At 55.5% G+C, this 19,384-nt stretch overlaps 1 long non-coding RNA gene across 4 annotated transcripts in view; it reads right to left on the reverse strand.

Annotated features, from left to right (window-relative positions):
- The window catches only part of LOC146429390 (uncharacterized), a 40,355-nt gene that overhangs the window by 1,581 nt on the left and 19,390 nt on the right, over positions 1 to 19,384 (reverse strand). The window contains exon 3 of one of the 4 annotated variants that reach the window (XR_014855559.1): positions 17,999 to 18,318. The exons of the other annotated variants lie outside the window; for them this stretch is intronic. This is a non-coding gene — a long non-coding RNA (uncharacterized LOC146429390). Of the gene's footprint in view, positions 1 to 17,998; positions 18,319 to 19,384 lie in introns of those variants that run through there. 4 annotated transcript variants of the gene reach the window in all.

The following is a 19,384-nucleotide window of genomic DNA, read 5'->3' on the forward strand; positions in this document are numbered from 1 at the left end:
CAAATCAGCCCCTCCAGCCCCTGTACAACACAAAATCCTCACAGCCAGCGCTGGGTTTTGGGGAATACAGCGAGTGCAGCATCTGCCAGTGCAGAGCACTGTCCCTGCCTCTTGTAAATGTGCTAAAAAATAAAACCCTTTACAGCTTCCAGATGTTCCAGTTGTGCTGTGGGGTTCCCCAGCTCCATCCTCCGGGGGCCAATCCAGCCTCAGTGAAATGGCAGCAGCCAAGAGGAGTCCAGACCCTTTTCCTCCCCTTTCCCCAACCTCTCACTGTGCTTTTTATATGCCAGGACACCTTTTTTTTTGTTAAATAATGTTCTAAATCTTAAAAACATAATAATCATAAAAGGCTATTTCCACTACATAAATATCTGCTCTCCCACAGCTGAGAGCAAATCCTCCTGCCTGCCCAGAGCATCTCCTGCCTCTCGGGCACCTCTGAGCTCTGCAGGGCAGTGACCCAAATTCCCAGTGGAATTGCATCCCCTGCAGCAGCAGGCATGGCGGTGACATCCCACAGGTACCCAGGAGAAGGTCCAGAGGGTCCAACCCCACCTCGGTGGGCCACTAAGGGCTACCAAAACCTTCGGGGAGAGGCTGCCAGTGGCCGCAGGGCTGTGACGGAGCGCTGGGTGAAGTCCCCCGGTGTGGGGTGCAGCATCCCCGGTTTGGGCACAGCCCGGCTGGCACAGGGTGTGGGGCACAGCTTCCCGATGTGGGGCACAGCCCCGGTTTGGGGCACAGCCCGGTTGGCACAGGGAGTGGGGCACAGCTCCCCGATGTGGGGCACAGCTCCCCGATGTGGGGCACAGCTCCCCGATGTGGGGCACAGCCCCGGCTTGGGCACAGCCCGGTTGGCACAGGGTGTGGCCGCTCCCAGCCGCGTTTGAAGTCGCCGCGCTCGGGGCGATCAGAGCCGCCCGCAGGCGATAGCGCAGCCCGGGGCGAAGGCTCTGATGTGTTATCTCGTCCCGGCCAGTGCCGCGGCTCGGGTTTGAACGCGGGGGAAACACCCGCAGATCAAAGGCGCTTCCTGCTGCCTCCACCGCGGAGGAGCTCCGGGCAGCGCGGGATGAGCCGGAGCTGCGCGGGATGCCCAGGATGGAGGATGGAGGGTGGAGGGTGGAGGGTGGAGGGTGGAGGGTGGAGGGTGGAGGATGGAGGATGGAGGGTGGAGGATGGAGGATGGAGGATGGAGGATGGAGGGTGGAGGGTGGAGGATGGAGGACGGAGCACGGAGGACGGAGGCACCGCGAGCGGAGCGATGTCCCCTGCCCGTGCTGGGGACCTCGGCACGTCCTTGCCGTGTCACTCAGGTCGCAGGGTCAGTGCCATGGGGTGCCCCGGCTTGACCCGCCCGTTGTTTCCTCCCAGAGACACCCCCAGGGAAGGACCACCCAGAGCCCACCGACGTTAAAAATCCCACTCCTTCCCCCCCACGGCACCCCCGCCGCACTGAACCCTCACAGGCAGCCAGATTTCAGGTGCAGCTGAATTTTTCCCTTTGCCTCCCACATTCCCCAGGAGGGATCAGCTGCTTCCCTGTGCCCGGGGAGGACAGCAGCACAGCCAGGCCACACACTGCGAGCCACCAGCGGCTCCTGAACATCAGCCCCGCTGGTTTGGTCCTCTCCAAGAGCCTCCACAACATCCCGGGAGAGCAGGGATGGAGCAAGGGCTCATCCCGGGAAGAGGAGAGCATCCATGCAGAGCTAACAGGGGAGGAGGAGCTGGAATGAGGATCTGCACATCCCGAGATGGGGATTTGCCTCCTGCCCTCCCCAACCCCGCGTTCTGCAGGAGCAGAGTGTAGGAATAAAACGGGGATTTGGGCCGAGGAGGGTGGAAGCAATCCACAGACAGCGAGAGCACGAACTGCGTGGGCAGCGAAGCCAAACAGGAAAGGGATCCAGGAGGCAGGGAAGGGATTCTGGCAGCTCGCAGCTCCCTGCTCCTGCCTCTCCCGGCTGTCCCTCCCTCCCTCAGACCCCTGGCCCTGCTCAGACATGCCCCAATCCCGCTTTTACTGCCGCAACGCTTCCCATCCCAAGGGCTGGATTCACAAAAATGCAGCCGGAGAGCCACAGCCCGACTGCAGATCCCTCTCTCCCTGTCCCTGCAGTGTCCCTGCAGGATCCCCCAGGCTCGGTGCAGCCCCTTGCCACCACCACAGCTGCCCTGAGCCTCCTCCTTCCAGCCCCAGGCTCTGCTGCCAGAGCCATCCCAGCTCCCAGAGCCTTGTCCCACTTCCCAAACGCTGCCAAAATCGCAGGCAGAGGTGTCATGAAAGCTCCTGGGCGGGAGGAAGCCAAGCGAGGGGTTTGTTCCCAGGCCACCCTTGCTGGGAAGGCGTTAATGAATAACTGTGGCCCAGACAGGCGCTGGCAGCTCCGTGAGTCACCGGAACAGGCGGCTCTGAGTCACTGACACCCCAGCCCTGCCACCAAACACCGCCCTGAACACCATGGGGATGCTCAGTGCTGGGCACTGGGGGGTCAGGCTGAAAGAAAACCCCCCCAAACCCTGCCTCTTTAACCCCAAAATAGCCCAGGGTGCCCAGAGCTTGCCCTAAGATGTGGTACCCAAAAAAACTGACAGCAGGATTTGCAGGAAGGATCCCACAGCAGCATCCAGAGATCCCAAAGGGGATGGCTGTGATGGCCAACACATCCCAGAGGATGGTCCAGGGGAGATCCAGAGGTGCAGGTGCCCCAGTGAGCTCTGGAGTGGCTCATTCCCAGAGGGATGCACTCGGAGCACAGCATCACTCCCAGCTCCAGCTGCAGCTTCCTCCTCAAATTCCAGCCCTGACCAACTCCCCAAACCTCAGCACAGGTGGAAGCCTAAAAATAGAGCTTTTCACCCCCCCAGCCACACCCCTGGGGACTGTCCCGTTCACACACTCCAACCTGTTCTGCCTCCTGCTCTTTCGAGCAATTTTCCCCCTCCTTCCCCCCAGGAAAAGGCCACCCTGGTTCCTGAGAGCTGAGTGTCACTGGGGTCTGACAGGCAGGCCGAGGAATGAAGAAAGTCCCATTCTCCCTCATTTTTGCAGCAGGGTGACAAGCACGGGGTGACATGGGGCTGGGCCGGCTCAGGCTGCCCCAGCTTTCGGGAAGGTTCTGGCACCTGCTGGCCAATCCCAAATCCTCACATCTGGGCTGAGGTGTTTTCTGGAAAGCTTTGGATCAGGGGGTGACATCAAAAATGGGTGAAAAAGCCACGCTGGAGTCCTGCCCTGTCACCACCCCCTGCCCTGTCACCATCCCCTGCCCTCGGAGATGGGAGGGAGGAAAACCCATCCGGTTGCACATTCATTTCGCAGCTCTGAGCTGATTCCCAGCCCGGGGATTACCAATTTAAGCAGTGTTTTTTCCTGTGCTGACCCTAAGCTGATTAATTCCCCTTCTCCCCTCTCTGCCTCCCTTCTTTCCACGGAAAATGAGGGATGAAATCCCAGTGGAACGTGCCAAGGCAGAGCGGAGCAGAGGGAGAAGCTCCCCCAGCCCGATGGGATTCTGCCTCCCTACAGAGCTTCAAACCACCACGATCTTCATCTCCTCATCCCAAAGGATCTGATATCCCTGAGGGAAGGGAGAAATCTCCCTGTCCACAATCCCAGAGGGTCAAACCTGCCCTGGCATGATCCAGCTGTGCTTCCTAACAGCAGGAGCTTCCTTTTCCAAGTTCCCCTGAGCCCCAGGACAATCCAGGGTTTCCTTAAAGGAGGAATTGCAGCGGTTTGGGATTGGGGGATGCAAAAACCACACCCCTCGGGGAGCCTCCAGAGCACCTCCATCCCAGTTCCCAGCGAATTCCCAAAATGTCAGAGCAAAGCCAGGTGTGCCAGAGCACCTCTCCCACCCAGACACGGCAGGAAGGCTGGGAACACACCCATCCCTGTAAAATGGTAATGATACAACCCAGCAGCGGGGAATTAGCACAGCAGAGCTCTGCTGAGTTCCCACACAGACCTCGGAGGGATGAGAGGTGAAATTCCCTCTCACCTGCAGGGAGAAGAGCCCTGAGGTCAGGATTAGGGAAGGGTGGGAAAACGCGGCGACTCACCCAAATTTGGTGTTTGGAGGGGAGAGAATTTGGGGCTTTTGGTCCCTTTTGGGACCTGAAACTGGAGAGTGACACCAAAAACCCCTCAGGGGCATCAGGCAGGGCAGAGTTTGAGCCCCAGACTTGCTGGAGAGGCCAAAATACAGGGAAATTAAAAATTACTAACTTTAAATAACTTCCCATTGAGTGGAACAGAAAACTGGGATAAAACACGGATAAAACATAGATGAAAAATGGATAAAACACTGATAAAAATGGATAAAACACAGACAAAAATGGATAAAACACAGATTAAAACATGGATAAAACACAGATATAAAATTGATAAAACAGAGATAAAACATGATTAAAACATGGGTAAGAAACAGATAAAAGACAGTTCAAACACAGATACAACACAGATACAACAAACACAGATAAAATACAGATAAAAAAATGGATAAAACACAGATTAAAAACGGGTAAAACATGGTTAAAACACAGATACAACAAACAGATAAAAACATGGATAGGACATGGACAAAACATGGATAAAACATGGATAAAACATGGATAAAACATGGATAAAACATGGATAAAACCACCAAGCCTTGCAGTGTCCAACCCAAGGACACGCAGCCAAAATAAAATACAAGTCAAACACACAACCCAAACTCTTCCTCATCGGGAAGGAACTGAGGAAAAGCTTCCATCCCGCATGGATCCCCATTCCAAGCTCTCCTCATTCCCTCCTGATCCCAGCCTAGAGCTCCCAGTGAGCACAGGCACGGATTCCCCACCTCTCGCCCTGCGGGGAGTCAAGGGAAAAGCAAAAAGCACAAGAAAAAGGGTTTTGTTTCCATTCCAGCTTTTCCCAAGTGGGTTATGGCGAGTTCTCCAAAAATAATTTTCACGGATTTGAGGGGAAAAAGGAGGTTTTATTCCACGCCCACTGGGGCTGATCCCTCTGGAGGTGAAGCTGATCCATGCACGGCTGTGTTTGGGCTGGCAGGAGCGAGGGACACCGCCTGAGATCCCCATGGATCATCCCAAAATCCATCGGGATGAGACAACGCGGGAGAAATTCAGCCCTGGGGTGGGGAAGGGTCCAAGTGAGGCTTTGGTGACACCAAAACCCCCCAGGGCTGCTCCCAGCAGTGACCCCGGCGGAGGGCAGCTGGGATGTTCTCCCAGCCGAGCGTTTCCTAGAATTAATCGGGAACTTTTTGAAGCTGCTGCTGGCTGAGAAACGCCGATGGGTTGAAATTTAAACTGGAGGCAGGAATATCAAAATGTAGGTCGGGAAAAAAAAAGGCCCTGAGTGAAAAGCTCCTTGTTCCTCCCTGCTCTGCCTCCCCAGCGGTGCCATCCCGGGGGGAGAGGTTTGGGAAGGGCTGGGAGGGATGAACACCTGGAAAAGGGTTGGAATTTTGGGAGGTTTAGGGGGCAGAGCAGCCATTGCTGCGGCTTCCCGTTGAGGGGAATGGAAAACTGGGATAAAAGGTGGATAAAACATGGATTAAACATGGATTAAACATGAGTAAAACATGGATAAAACATGGATTAAACATGGATAAAACATGAGTAAAACACGGATAAAACATGGCTAAAACACAGATAAAACATATGAAACATGGATGAAACATCAATAGAACATGGTCATGACATGTGTACAACACAGCTAAAACACATATGAAACATGGATAGAACATGACTAGAACATGGTTACAACATGGATACAACATGGAAAAACACGTATAAAACACAGCTAAAACATGGTTGAAACATGGATAGGACATGGTTACAACATGGCAAAAAATACATAAAACACGGATAAAACATGGATAAAACATGGATAAAGCACAGATAAAACATGGATAAAACATGAATAAAGCACAGATAAAACATGGCTAAAACAACCAAGTCTCACAGTGTCCAATCCAAGGACACACAGACTAAAGGATAAAATAAGAGTCAAACACACAACCCAAACTCATCCTCATCAGAAAGGAATTGGGAAAACTTCCATCCCACCTGGATTCCCATTCCAAGCTCTCCTCATTCCCTCCTGATCCCAGCCTAAAGCTCCCAGCTGGAAAAGACCTTGGAGTTCCTCCAGCCCAACCATGATCCCAGCGCTGCTGAGGCCACCACAAACCAACAGCATCCCGAGCTTTGATCCCAAAAACCCACCAAATCCAGGGAGTTTAGGGTCCTATAAAGACCCCAAAACACCCCAGGGCTGAACAGGCTTGCTTAGAACAAACATGCAGCCAATGCCACCCAAACCCTGACAGTTTTTGGGTATAAAACTACAGATTTTTGAGTCAAAAACTGCAGATTTTTGGGATAAATCCCAACCCCTTCAGCCCAACCTTCCCAAGCATCATCATCCCCTCGTTGACACCAACACGAGACCCACCTAGAGATGGCTGTGGGGAGGAAATCCCACTTTCCAAAGCACTGGGCACTGCCAGCCCTCTCCCCCGCCGAGCTGGGGAGCAGCTGATCCCTTTTCAACACTTCCCCCTATCCCAGCAGTAATTTACGGAGCTCATTTCCCCAGCACCCCGAGCTCAGCCCTCGGCAGCACCCGCCTGTGCTGGGAGTTCTGTTTGCTTTAACTGAGGGGGAAAATAAAACCTGGAGAGAAGCAAAACTCCTCTCCCAAGGCCCTGGTTTCATTTTTCACGCTGCCTTGATTTATTGATTGGCAGATTCCCTTTTAATGGGGAAAAAGCCAGGGGGTTTCCTGCGGGGCAGGGGTTTGAGGGGATCCTGCTGTCCAGAAATTTCATTCCCAACAGCATCCCTGGGATCTGAGGAGGAGGAAAATTGGGTGAAGCTGCATCCCTGCTGGTCCTGCTGCACCTTCCATCCCCTTGTCCCCCTTCCCAACCCCTTCCAGCTCCCAATTCCCAGCATTCCCACCCCAAAAACCAGTCTACAGCGAAGCAAGATTCCAAGAGAGATATTTTCACGGGATAACGAGAGGATTGCAAGCACAAAATCGGGTTTTTTTTCCAAGCTACACCCACTTCCCTGCTCCCTCCTTCCTCCTGGCTCTGAAGTTTTATGGTTGAAGCCATGAGGCTTCAGTGGGAAGTGGGATTTGGGATTTGGGATTTGAGATTTGGGATTTGGGATTTGGGATTTGGGATTTGGGATTTGGGATTTGGGATTTGAGATTTGGGATTTGGGATTTGGGATTTGAGATTTGGGAATCCCAAGGGATGAACAGCTCCATCCCAGCTCCTCCTTAGGGCAGCTGAAGGACACCAGTGCTGGAGCAAAGGGAAAGGAGCCCAGCAGTGCCCAACCTTCCTCCCTCCACCCTCCTCCTCCTCCTCTCCCAGCTGCCTTGGGCAGGATCCAGGGCAGGGAGCCTGCAGGGAGAACTCCCAGCGGATGAGATCTGCATCTCCCTCAATTAAATTGTTCCTTGGGGATGAGAGGAGAGGCTCAGCCCAGCCCAGGCTGCAGCAGCAGAGCCACCGAGCCCGAAACCTGCAGAGTTTTCCCTCCAGGATGGATCCACAGGAGGATCCACATCCAGGAGGGTGCTCAGAAGGGCTGGAAACCTTTGGATATGGAGAGGGAAGATGGGTGGAAACCCAGGATGGAGATCCAGTGCAGCCCAGTGCAAACCAGTACAGCCCAGTGAGCCATTCCCAGCTCGGGGATGCCGAGGGCAGGGAAGGAGTTTGTGGAAGTTTCCCTGTCTCCCTGTCAGGAAGAGCCCTGGTGGTTTCCCAGCTTTGTGGGCTTCTGCAGATTGTCCCCAGTCCCAAACTTGGATGGTTTGGGAGAGATTCCCCACCCCACAAAAATAAAGGGGGAAATGGGACACGGGCCTGCTCCAGCCATTCCAGCCTGAAGCATTCCAGAGAAACCACCCCGAAAAAAAATAGGGAAAAATAGGAAAAAAATAGGGAAAAATATTGAAAATAGGGATGTCAAAGCTGCCCTGGCTGAGGAGGTGGTTGTCCCCCAGCTCCCTCCTGCCCCTGGCCCAGCTCCACCAGTTCAGCCAGCCTCAAACTGCTGGGAGCCACGTCTGCCGTGGGTTTGGCCTCTCACAATCAGCGCTTTTTGAAATCCTCTCCATCTCGGGGGAGCCACGGCCCTGGCTCAGCCCCAGCTCCCAGCCCAGGACAAACACAGCCTACCTGGCCTGGGGAGTGCCAGAGGCTCGGAGGCACGATCCCTCTGGATAAACAGCCCTGCAAAAACAGCCCTGAGCGCTGCAGGAGCTCCTGGAGAACGCTCCGTGCAGGGGCTGGAGTGTTTGGGAACATTGCAGCGCCGGGAGATGGAGATGCTCTCCTTCCCTCCCTCCCTCCCTCCTGCCCCGGGATTGGGATTGAAGGAGGATTTAAAGGGAAAGCTCAGCTGCTTGGGAGGAGGAGGATGGGCTGAGCCACCTGGGGGTCCAGGACAGGCAGGTGGAGATGTCCCCATGTCCCTCACACCTCTGGGCAGGCAGGGCTGGGATGCAGAGAGGGGTTTGGCACAAAATGGGCACAAAAAGGCTGCAGGAAAAGCGACAAGCCAGGGGAATTCAGGATTGGGGTCTCACACTGACCCTGCACCGGGGGCTGTGAATGGATTCAGACAGACAGAGCAGGGTTAGATGGGATATTAGGAAAAACTTCTGCCCTGGAAAGGTGGGGAGGCCCTGGAATAGAATTCCCAGAGAAGCTGTGCTGCCCCTGGATCCCTGGAAATGTCCAAGGCCAGGCTGGACAGGGCTTGGAGCAGCCTGGGACAGTGGAAGATGTCCCTGCCATGACAGGGGTGGCACTGGATGGGATTTAAGGTCCTTCCAACCCAAACCATTCCATGATTCTGCACTTGCAGGATGAATTATCCCAGCTGGAGCATCCCTGCTCCCCATGGGATCACTCCGTGAGCTCGGAAAGGATTCCTTCCCAAACCTCCCCAGCAGGTGCAGCAATCCAGGTGAATTCCCGAGGGATTTCCCAGCCCCATTTCCCCTCCCTTTGCCCTCCATCCCTTGTTTTTCCAGCTTCCCGAGGGTTAACAAGGTGTGTTCTCCCGCAGGGCTGGGCTCCTTTCCCTCCCTCCTGCCCCTCTCTTCCCGGCACGGACCGGAGGCTCTCCAGATTTAATCTCCAAGACAAACACCCCGGAGCTGGAGCTGGAGCTGGATTCTGCTCCACGGGCACTCAGCCCGCGGATCCTGGGGAGCAGGGCCAGGCTCAGCGCTCTGCCCACCCCTCCTGCCAGGGATGGGACCCCAGCTTTGCAGCAGGGCTGCTTTGGAGCTGGGAGGGAAGGAATTCCCACCCCGAGAGCCTCTGTGGGTGGGTTTTGATGGAATGGGAGCAGCTGGAGCTTCCATGGGGTCTGAGGGATGAGGGAAGGGGTGGAAGATGAACATTAAAACACCAAAGATGACCCTGAGGTCAAGGCTCATCCTGACCCAAAGGCTCAAGGTGCTGAGGCAGTGAAGAACCAGGTGGTTTGTCCCCAAAAGGGACCATTTTATGGCCTTTCCTACCGAAATCCCAGGAAAAGTCCGGAGGAGGAGGTTTGGGAGCTGCTGGAAGACACCTGACACGAGGGGTTTGGGCAAAATTCAAGGTCATTGCTGTGACAAAGGGTTAAATGTCACCTCGGATCAGAGTCCAGCATTCCAGAGAGATCCAGGGAGCACCTGGATGCTCCTGTTGGGAAGGGGAAGGAAAAGGTCTCCAGGCTATTTGGAAATGGGAGCTTCCCATGAAACAGCTAAACCTCCCATTTCAGGGGGAGTTGGGGGATTGGGTTCATTCTCCATGGGGAATGGGAGAGCAGAGTGTGCCAGCAGGGAGCTTTGGGCAACTCCAAAATCCACCTTCCATCCCGAAAAACTACAGGCAAAACCCTGCTGGGTGGCAATCTGCTCTGGTCTGGATGTTTAACTTATTTCACCCTAAAAAATTAATTTTTCTGGGACACTGTGGAGCTTCCAGGAGAGAAGAACTCTCCCAACCAAGCCTCCAGCACTGCCTGAGGATGGAATCAGCTCCAAACAGAGCTTGGCTCACCTGGAATTGGGATCCCCTGGGATCCACGTGCTGCTGCCCTCCCACAGTCCTAAAATCCCTCTAAAGCTGGTGGCTGCATTGATCCAACCCCCACAGTGATGTTTCCATGAAAAAGGCTCTTCTATAAACCCTGCGGGAGCAATAAAAGTATAAATAGTGCTTCAGGCACCACCAAACGGGGCCGTTTGGAGTGGATTTATTTTTTCCCCCACACTCTGCGGGGAGGTATTTAAGGATGAAGGGAGGAGGAGGAGGATGGTGAGTCCGAGCTGCTCTGTCCAAACACCCCACCGAGCTCTGGTGGTCTCCCAGAGCCAGCCAGGGGCTCCAGCCCCCCCAAATTAATGACCTGGCCCCACCTTTCATGTGCCACCCACGGGAATACATCAAGCATTTCTCCCTGGCTGCAGCCGGTGGCTCTTTAGCACTCCAAAATCCCAGCCCGGCTCCCTCCACCCAAATATTTCCCAATATTTGCCTTTGAGATCTCTTTTGATACCAAAAGGTGGCCACAGCCCCATCCCTGAGCTCGCCGGTGGTCCCCAAATAAGCAGGCAGAGGATCTCAGCCCAGCCACGGCCAGGTCCTCGTGGGGAACCACAAACCCTTCAAAGGAGCTCGGGAACAGGGAGCCTCCAGTTCCCTGTGACCCCAAACCCCTCAGGCTGCCCCACCCGGGGGGACACTGCTCAAAGTGAGCTCAGTGTGCCCAAAACCCAGGAGCTGGGCAGGCAGGAGAGAGGGGAAGGAGGGGAAGCCGCAGCTCCTGCGCTCCATCCAAGGCGCGAGGTCAGCGAGTTCCCTGCAGCGCAGCCGGGGGAAGAGGGTTTTTCCTGGATGGGGCCATTCCCTGCTCACATCGCCACCCCAGGCCGAGCAGAGGGACAAAGGGGACACTGTCCCTTGGCTCCTATCTCACCAGGAAAAGGAGGAACAGCCCAAAATGCCGTGCCACCCTGCTCATGGAGCAAAAACCTGCTGTGGGTTTTCTCCTCCTCTTTGGAGCTGCCCACACGCACAGGAGGGATGGGCTGCGGGAAAGGGAGGAATTGTGTCTCCTGCAGCCACGGGGATGACCAGGAACTGCCACTGGTGTGCTGGGATGGCCTGGGATCAGCTCAGCGAGGGGGGAACACCAACCAGGATGAGGGAGAGAGCCTGGAAACTGCTGGGAACAGCCCAGAGATGGCAAAACCCCTCTGTCCCTGTTAATTAGTGTGGAAAAGTCATCAGCAGAGCATTCCCTCTCAGCCACGGGTTTGTTTCCTTCCCAAACACTCAGTCCAGCTTTTTTTAAATTTGCACTTCCTCCACTGACACTGAATTCCCAGATTTTCACTTGCACAAGGGTAAAACTCCAGCTCCATTCACTGCTTTATGCCATCATCCACGTCATACAAATGGGGAAACTGAGGCACGGGGCATCAGTTGACCCCACAGGATCTTCCCTAATCCCAGAAATGCTCCTGCTGCAGTGATTCCCTGCTCCTGCCCTTGGCTTCCCCCTCCCCTCAGCACTCTGTCCAGCCAGTTCTTCCCTTTCGTTTTCTTCCAGGCAGGAATTTTGCCCCAACACCAACCCCAGCTGCCGCCCTGGGATGGGGATGGTGATCCCTGTGGGATCAGCCAAGGAACAACACTCCCCCTCCCAAACTGGAGAGGCTGTGCTGGAGGCAGGAAATTTTGGATTCCGAGATAACAACAGCCCCGAGCTGCTTTTTCCATTTGGAGCCTCGGGAGATGCTGCTCCGGGCAGGAAGTTTGGGACAACCCTGCGGTGTGAAACATCTGCTTTGCAACACCCAGGAGCCCCTTCTGGCCAAGAGCCTCGGGGCTGGAGCACGGGGGGTCTGACAGATGCTGCAGCTGCTGGGAAGAGCCTGGCTGAGCTCCTGGCATCCCACAGCATCCCGGGAATCCCGGGAAATCAGCTCACCCTGGGATGGCATCACTGGGATACCAGGTGGCTGTCCCTGCCTGTGGACAGCCAGAGTGGTGGCAGGTGACAACCCCAGGGGAAGCAGCAGGCAGAGCCCCATTCCTGCTGGGAATTCCCCAGTTCTGGGCTCTGGGAAACATGGATCAGTCCATGCTAGGTGTGCCCAGGGTGTCCCATCGTGGCCAAGCCTCCTCCCCATCCCTGCTGGAGCCTTTCCTGTGCCCTCGGCTGGGGATTCCAACAGGATTTGCCACCCTTCAGGCTCTGGGACACTTTGTCACCGCTGGAAATGTAGGGGAAACTCTCTGTCCCAAGGCAGAACCCCCCTGAGGTGTCACTGTCCCCTGTGCCTCGGGCTGAGGGACTTCAGTCCTACTCTGGGGACAGAGTATGGATCAGCAGATCCAGGCACCTCCTCACCTCAGGGAATCCACATGGATTTTACTATTTCCTGCCAAGGAGTTGTGCAGATGTTGGATTCCTGGCAGGAATCTCACCTGTGCTCCCTGGGGAACTCGGGAAAACTCTCAGGAGTGAACATTTCCCTGTACCCACAGGGATCCGTGGCAGGAATGTGGAGCAGCACCCTGGGCTGAGGCAGAACAAATCCTCCATCCATGGGATTCCCATTTCCTGCCCTTTGCTTTCCAATGAAGTTGGTCCTGGCCCCACACAGGCAGGGATGAGCCAGAGCATCACCTCCAGGGATGAAATCCATCCCACAGTGTGGATAATCCAAGAAAAAACCCTCGGAAAGGGTTTTTTTGGACAAAGCATTCCCTCACTGCAGGGCAGCACCGATTCCCAAGGATTCAGGAACCATAGGAATGAGGAGAAGGATTCTGGGACAGGGCTGACTTGGTTTGCATGAGCACAGCTGATTTTCCCGGGAAAACAGCCTGAAAACCACTGGAAAAGGCACGCAGGGATAGGAGAGCGGAGGTTTGGAGAGATGGTTGGATGGGGATGGGATCAGCCCAGGGGATCCCGGGAGCTGAACTGTGGGATTTGCTGCTGCCCAGGGCTCATCCCGCACCCCACAGCCATTCCAGCAGGGCTCTCCCAGCCGAGATTCCCAGAGAAAACCATCCTGCCGTTCTGTCAGGCTCTTGGCAAGCTCCCTCCACCCCCCCCATCGCATCCTGTTCGCATCCGGCTTGGGAATTCCAGGAACATCTGCAGCCTCCCTCGCCCCAGCTGCGAGTCTGTACCTGCAGCACCCCGCAGAGCCCTCCCACATCCCAAACATCCCACACATCCCGCACATCCCACACCCAGCGCGGCTGGAAAAGACAGCAAACCCTCCCCAGCACCGCTGCGACTCCCGCAGGAGCTGGAATGTTTTGTCCCCGGCAAATCCCCTGGAGGAAATCCGTAAATTGGGAGTGACAAAGCCGTCGCTCCAGAAAATGCCTGGAGAGGCGGGAGAGAAGCACATGTGGATGTGTGTGCAGCGTGTTCCCAAATCCTGGGGGGAATCTTGTCCTCTCCAGCAGGAAAATTAGGGAAAGTAGGAGCAGCACTGTGTTCCTGACAAGGAGCAGGGAGGATGCAGCTGGGAATGCAGGGATGGTCACAGCTCCGAGCAGAGCAGGGATTTGGGAAAGGGAGCCTGGAAAACACCACTGATCCCACCCTGAGCGCTCAGCGGGCACAGCAGGAGGGTTCTGCGGCATTCCAAGAGAAATTTGGGAAGTGACAGCTCCTGCTGTCCTATCCTGCTCCTCTGCTAGGCAGGAAAAGCTCTCCATGGGGAGCAGGACAGTCCCATCCAGTGCCACCCCTGTCACTGTCCAGCCTGGCCTTGGTCATTCCAAGGATGGGATATCCACAGCCATGGGCAAGGATGAGCCTGCAGTGCCCAAGGAGCATCATCCTCATCCTCACCCTCATCCCATGGACATGGAGAGGTCCCAGGGATGGACACGGAGAGCTGGGTTTGGCTCCCAAAGGAAGGTTTGGCTCGTGGCCCTCATTGCCGAGCTCATTTGGCTGCTGCAGGGAAATCAGTGGGAATGGGGAGATAAGAGGGAGCTGAGGGGATGCACATCCCTGTTCCCTGCCTTTCCCTGCCTTTCCCTGGCCGCCTCTGCAGCTCAGGGTAGCAATCCTGCTCCTGCACCTCAGGAAGGAGCTGGGGACAGGAAGACAAAAGGGACGCTTTGCGGAGAGGCTGAATGAATTCAGCTCCGTGCGAGAGGAAATTTGTTCCCTCCGCCAGAAGGGAAACAAAATGGAGCAAGCAGGGGAAGGAGACTCAGTTCTGCTCAGAATTCCAGGGATAAATCCCCCTCTGGAGCTGCTGCAGCCAGCACTGTCCCCAAGCAGCACGCCAAGGGCACCGTGTCCTCCCCGCAGCACCTCCAATTAGGACGCCAGGGGACAGGGAACGAAAGGGGAGAGAAACTCGGCTTAATTCAGAGGCTGCCGGCTGGCCCTGCTGGCCCAAGATTATCCCGAGGAATGCGAGGCTCCTTTGCAGCGGGCTCAGCCGCTCGAGACGCAGCTGAATAGAGCAGACTGCGGGCGGGAGAGGAGAAGGGAAATCAGGATTCATATGACCTGGATTTGGGGTTGGGATGAGATCTGGTGACTTGCGGGGTGTTTGCACGCTGCTGCCCAGCTCGTTGTCCTCCTAAAGCACGGATCCTGCTCCTCGTGGTCCCCAGGGAATGTCACCCACACCCTGCAGGGACTCCTGGCCACCCAGGAGAGAGCAGTGTCCTGTGTCCCTGCGCTGGGAGTTGGACAGTGCCCAGAGCTCCCTGCCAGCTCCAGCGGCACAGGACTCAATCCTGAGCCTTTCCCACTGCAAGGGGAAGGGAAAAGGCATCTCCCAGCGGGTTTTGTTACCCAGGGGAAAGCTGAGAGCCCCGAGCCATCCCACACCTCTCCATGGTGCTCTGGCAGCCCAGCAGGCAGTGACTGATTCCTGGATCCATTGGATCTCTGCTGGTTTATTCCCAGGGGGGAAAATCCATCCCTGCCATGGTCAGAGCATTTTTGGAAGAGGTCATTATCCTCCTCCAGCTCCAAGGACAGAATCCATCGCTATCCACACCCCTTCTGTCCTTCCTCACACTTCAAATCCACCAGGTTTTTTTTTTTCCTTCAGGAAACAAAACCCCAGTCTTCAGAGAGCAGCAGGGAGCAGCTCACAGCAAGTCAGTGGCACCAAAATTTTGCAAAAGTGCATTTTATGGCACCGTGGAATGGCTTGGGATGGAAAGGACCTTAAAGCCCATCCAGTGCCACCTCCTGCCATGGACAGGGACAAATTCCACTGTCCCAGGTTGCTCCAAGCCCTGTCCAGCCTGGCCTGGGACACTTCCAAAACCTCACACCCCCCAGGGAGCTGCAGTGCAGAGCCCTCGAGGTGCTCCCACCAAACCTGGGGGCTCAGGATTCCCCCAGATCCAAGGAAAAGAAAGAAAAGGTTAAGCAAGCAGAGAAAGCAACGGCGGCTCCGTCCAAGAGCAACATCGTTTGGCAACTTGGTTTGGAAAAATTCATAATTCTGCAAAATTTCAACAGCAGGGAAGTGGATGGGGGGGATGGGGGGTGGGGAAGGGCAGCCTGGAAGTTCAGAAACCCCTTCAAATTCTGTTCCCAACCCCAAGCAAGGCTGGGAAATAAGGAGCAACACAACACGTTGTTGATGGCTTTTCCATTAAATCCACCCATCCAACCCCCCTCTTTGCATCTCAACCTTTGCTTACAGCTCAGCAGGCCCCACTTCTTTATTTCCCCCCCTCCTCCTCCTCTCCCTCCTTTTTAATAATAATTAAAAAAAAAAAAAAAAGTTATATGACTTTAATTAAATGCGCTTATTAAAGGGTGAGCTGTGTGCAGAGCCGGGGCTGTGCTGGAGGCACATTTTCCAGGGAGCTGCCGAGCGTCTGCATCCGCCCGCCCCGGGCCCTTTTTAATGCCCAAATAAATCCCCACCTGAGGTGCTGACAGCTTTCCGTGCACTCAGGCAGCCAGGGAAGTAAACACAGGGGGCAGAGCTTTAACCTCTTGCAGGCACTGAGACTCCCCCCAGCCCGGTTGGGCTCGGGTGGGAAGGACCAGCAGGGAAAGTGTCCTCCCAGTGTCCTCCCAGTGTCCCCCCAGTGTCCTCCCAGTGTCCCCCCAGTGTCCCCCCAGTGTCCCCCCAGTGTCCCCCCAGTGTCCCCAGGGCTCAGCTGGGACACAGCACATCCTGGCTGAGCCATTCCAGAGGTAAATAATTATAAATATTAATCAATAGGGTCTCCTTGGAGGGATGGAGCAGCTCAGCTCTGCAGAATGGGGATGTTCACCTGGAGATGGGGAAGCTCCGGGGAGAGCTCAGAGCTGCTGCCAGGGCCTGAAGGGAGGTTGTGGAAAAATAGGGAAAGCAGAGCCCTGGGAACAAGCTGGATCCCTGGGAACAAGCTGGATCCCTGGGAACAAGCTGGATCCCTGTCATCCCTGGGAACAAGCTGGATCCCTGTCATCCCTGGGAACAAGCTGGATCCCTGTCCCCAGGGCCAGCAAGGCTGCCAGGACACCAGGAATGGCTTCCCACTGCCAGAGGGCAGAGATAGATTGGATATTGGGAAGGAATTCCTGCCTGGGAGGGGGGGGAGAGACTGGGATGGAATTCCCAAAGAAGCTGTGCTGCCCCTGGATCCCTGGCAGTGTCCAAGGCCAGGCTGGACAGGGTTTGGACCACCTTGGGACGGTGGAAGGTGTCCCTGCCATGGGATGGTGGCACTGGATGGGATTTAAGATCCTTTCCAAGCCAAACCATTCCACAATGCTGGGATAACAGGAAAGCTCAGCGTGTCCCAGCTGGAATGCAGCGCTGGAGAGGTGTCAAGTGATGGAAAACATCCTTTCCCTGGGGTTACCTCCCAGCAGCAGCCCCGAGGGTTGGAGCTCCTGGGGTGCCAGGCTGGACCCAACCCCACAACCTCTCCCCATTATCCAGGCTGGATTTGCATCCCTGTTTGGAAAGCCAAGTTCGGATTTTGCATATTCCTCTGACAGCGGGGAAGCAAAGATGGAGCAGATAATGGACAAACTCCAAACAAATTCAGGAAGGAAGGGAAGAAAAGGAACCAAACCTAAAAGGAGCTGCTTTTTTCCTGGGCAGAACATGGCAGTTCCCCTTTTCCTGTGCTGGAGCAGGAGTTTCACCAGAGCTGCCACACTTGGAAACAGCAACTCGCAACTCCAATCATCCAGGTCCAGGCGAAAAAAAACCCAATTCCCAAACCTCCCAGCGCAATTAACAGCCACTAATTAACTCCGTGTGCTCAGGCCCTGCCAAAGCCACGCTGGGCATCCTCGGAGCTCGGCTGCCAAAAGCAGCACTTCCCAAAGCCAGGGAGCTCCTCCTGGGGGTCCAGGGATGCTGCAGCACCTCCTTTTCCAAGGAGGAGGAAGACTCCCGGACCAAGAGCAGCATCCCGACCTCCAGGATGAGGAATTCCCTGCCAAAATGAGCGATTCCCACCAGGAGCTGGAGGCTGCTGGGCACCACAGGCAGGGAGAGGAGCTCACCTGCTCACTGGCAGCCCGTGGGGCACTGGGCAGGGCTGAGCTGCAGCAGAAACCTCCCCCTTGTCTGGAAAAATTACAGCTTCTGCTGCTGCTTCCACATCTGACAAGACGCCGCATGCTCTGCTAATCCCCGGAGCAGATTAGCTCTGGATTCGGAATTCCTGCTCTGAACGTGGCACTCAGCAAGGGGCTGCTGCTGGGGAGGGGTTTCCCTTCCTTCAGCTCTTGGCAAGGAGAGCGTTTGCTCCCAGCTGGCTGAGCAGGGTTGGGTCAAAGTGGGTCTGGTGTCCCTTGTCCCATCCCTCACCCCACCCCGATCCCAAAATCCCACCCCATCCCGACATCCAAAGGTGCTGCCCGTTCTTTGAGAGAGGAAAGGAGAAGCTGTGCCAGTCCTGGGAGAAGGTTTGGAAAGGCTGCTCCTCCTCCTCTGGCTCAGGAGCCCCCAAAGAGCCACATTTCACCCCAAAATGGCTACAAGTACTACATCTCCCCTGGAGATCCAACAGGGGATCCAACGGGGAGAGGAAAGGCATCAGCTGCTCCAAGGAATCCCAAAATCCCAAGGCATTCAGTTCCAAAACAGGAAAAATTCAACCTAAACTAAGACTTACATAGGATGTAATTCCAAAAGCACAAGGACATGATTTTTTTCCGGAAGCACCAGCCCACTCCCAGTGATCCCAATCCCACTCTCCAGGGCAGCTGTTCCCACTCCACAGGCACACAGGGACTCCAGCAGCACTGGGGGAAAAGCAGGAAAGGATTCCCTGAACAGAGCAACGATAATTCCTACTGTACACTGAGAAAAAGGAGAAAAAATGGGAAAAAAAGCAAGGGAAAAATGTATCGAGTGCCTGGAGCTGTCAGAAAGATTCCTGCAGCTTTGGCAAGACAGACACAACTAATTTAGCGCAGCCTGGCCGAGGAATATGAAGGAATATTAAGCTGTCAGTCTGGATGATAGGAATTTAATCACTTGGAGCAGATCAAAGCTCGGCAGCACCATCCATGGTGGGCTGGACACCGGGGGATGAGAGAGGAGGGATGGGCACGGGGTGAGGAGAGCAGGAAAAGCCTGTCTGGTGGGAACAGCCCCTCCTGGGATGTCCCTGCCCACAGGGATGGTGGCCACAGGGTCACCCCGGTGCCACCCAGGGCTGGCATCAAGGGAGGGAGGATGATTCCCGAGGGGAAGGCTCAGGAGGGCCTTCCAAGGCAGGTTGGATTGGGCTGATCCCAAATTCCGGGCTGATCCCAAATTCCAGGCTGATCCTGCCTCTCCCTGGGATCCCCCGAGCTGTCCCAGGGCCAGCAGCTCCCCTGTCACCACAGGGCCAAGGATGTCCCTTGTGCCACCTCCAGAGGAGGGAGAGCAGCAGCTGGGGAGGGAAAATTCCCAATTGGATCCCAACTGGAAGGGAATTCTCATCACTGCTGGGGTTTAACTGGTTTCCCTGGGATGTTTCAGGCTTTGGCTGCTCCAGTCATTTTTCTTGGGGCTTGTTGGGAAAAAGCATTTCCCATGGGATCTGCCCACACCTGGAAAATCCAGTTGTCACCCCAGGAGGGGCAAACACCTCTGGCACTTTGTCACCTCCCGGTGCAAACCCCAATTCCTCAGCCTCCTCTCCAAAACCCTCAGGATATTCTGGGATCCTTTGGGATGTCCTGGACAGAAACAAGAGTCACACACCCCTCAGGCATCCCTTCCAACCCGGGAAATTTTGGGATTCTCCAGCATCTCCCATCCCAGCCACGAGTGGAAAACAGCAGGATTGTCAATCCTGCCAGGAGCCAACCTCTGCAC

The sequence above is a fragment of the Lichenostomus cassidix genome, chromosome 18 (assembly GCF_008360975.1).
Source record: "Lichenostomus cassidix isolate B80296 chromosome 18, HeHo_3.0, whole genome shotgun sequence".
Lineage (NCBI taxonomy): Eukaryota > Metazoa > Chordata > Aves > Passeriformes > Meliphagidae > Lichenostomus > Lichenostomus cassidix.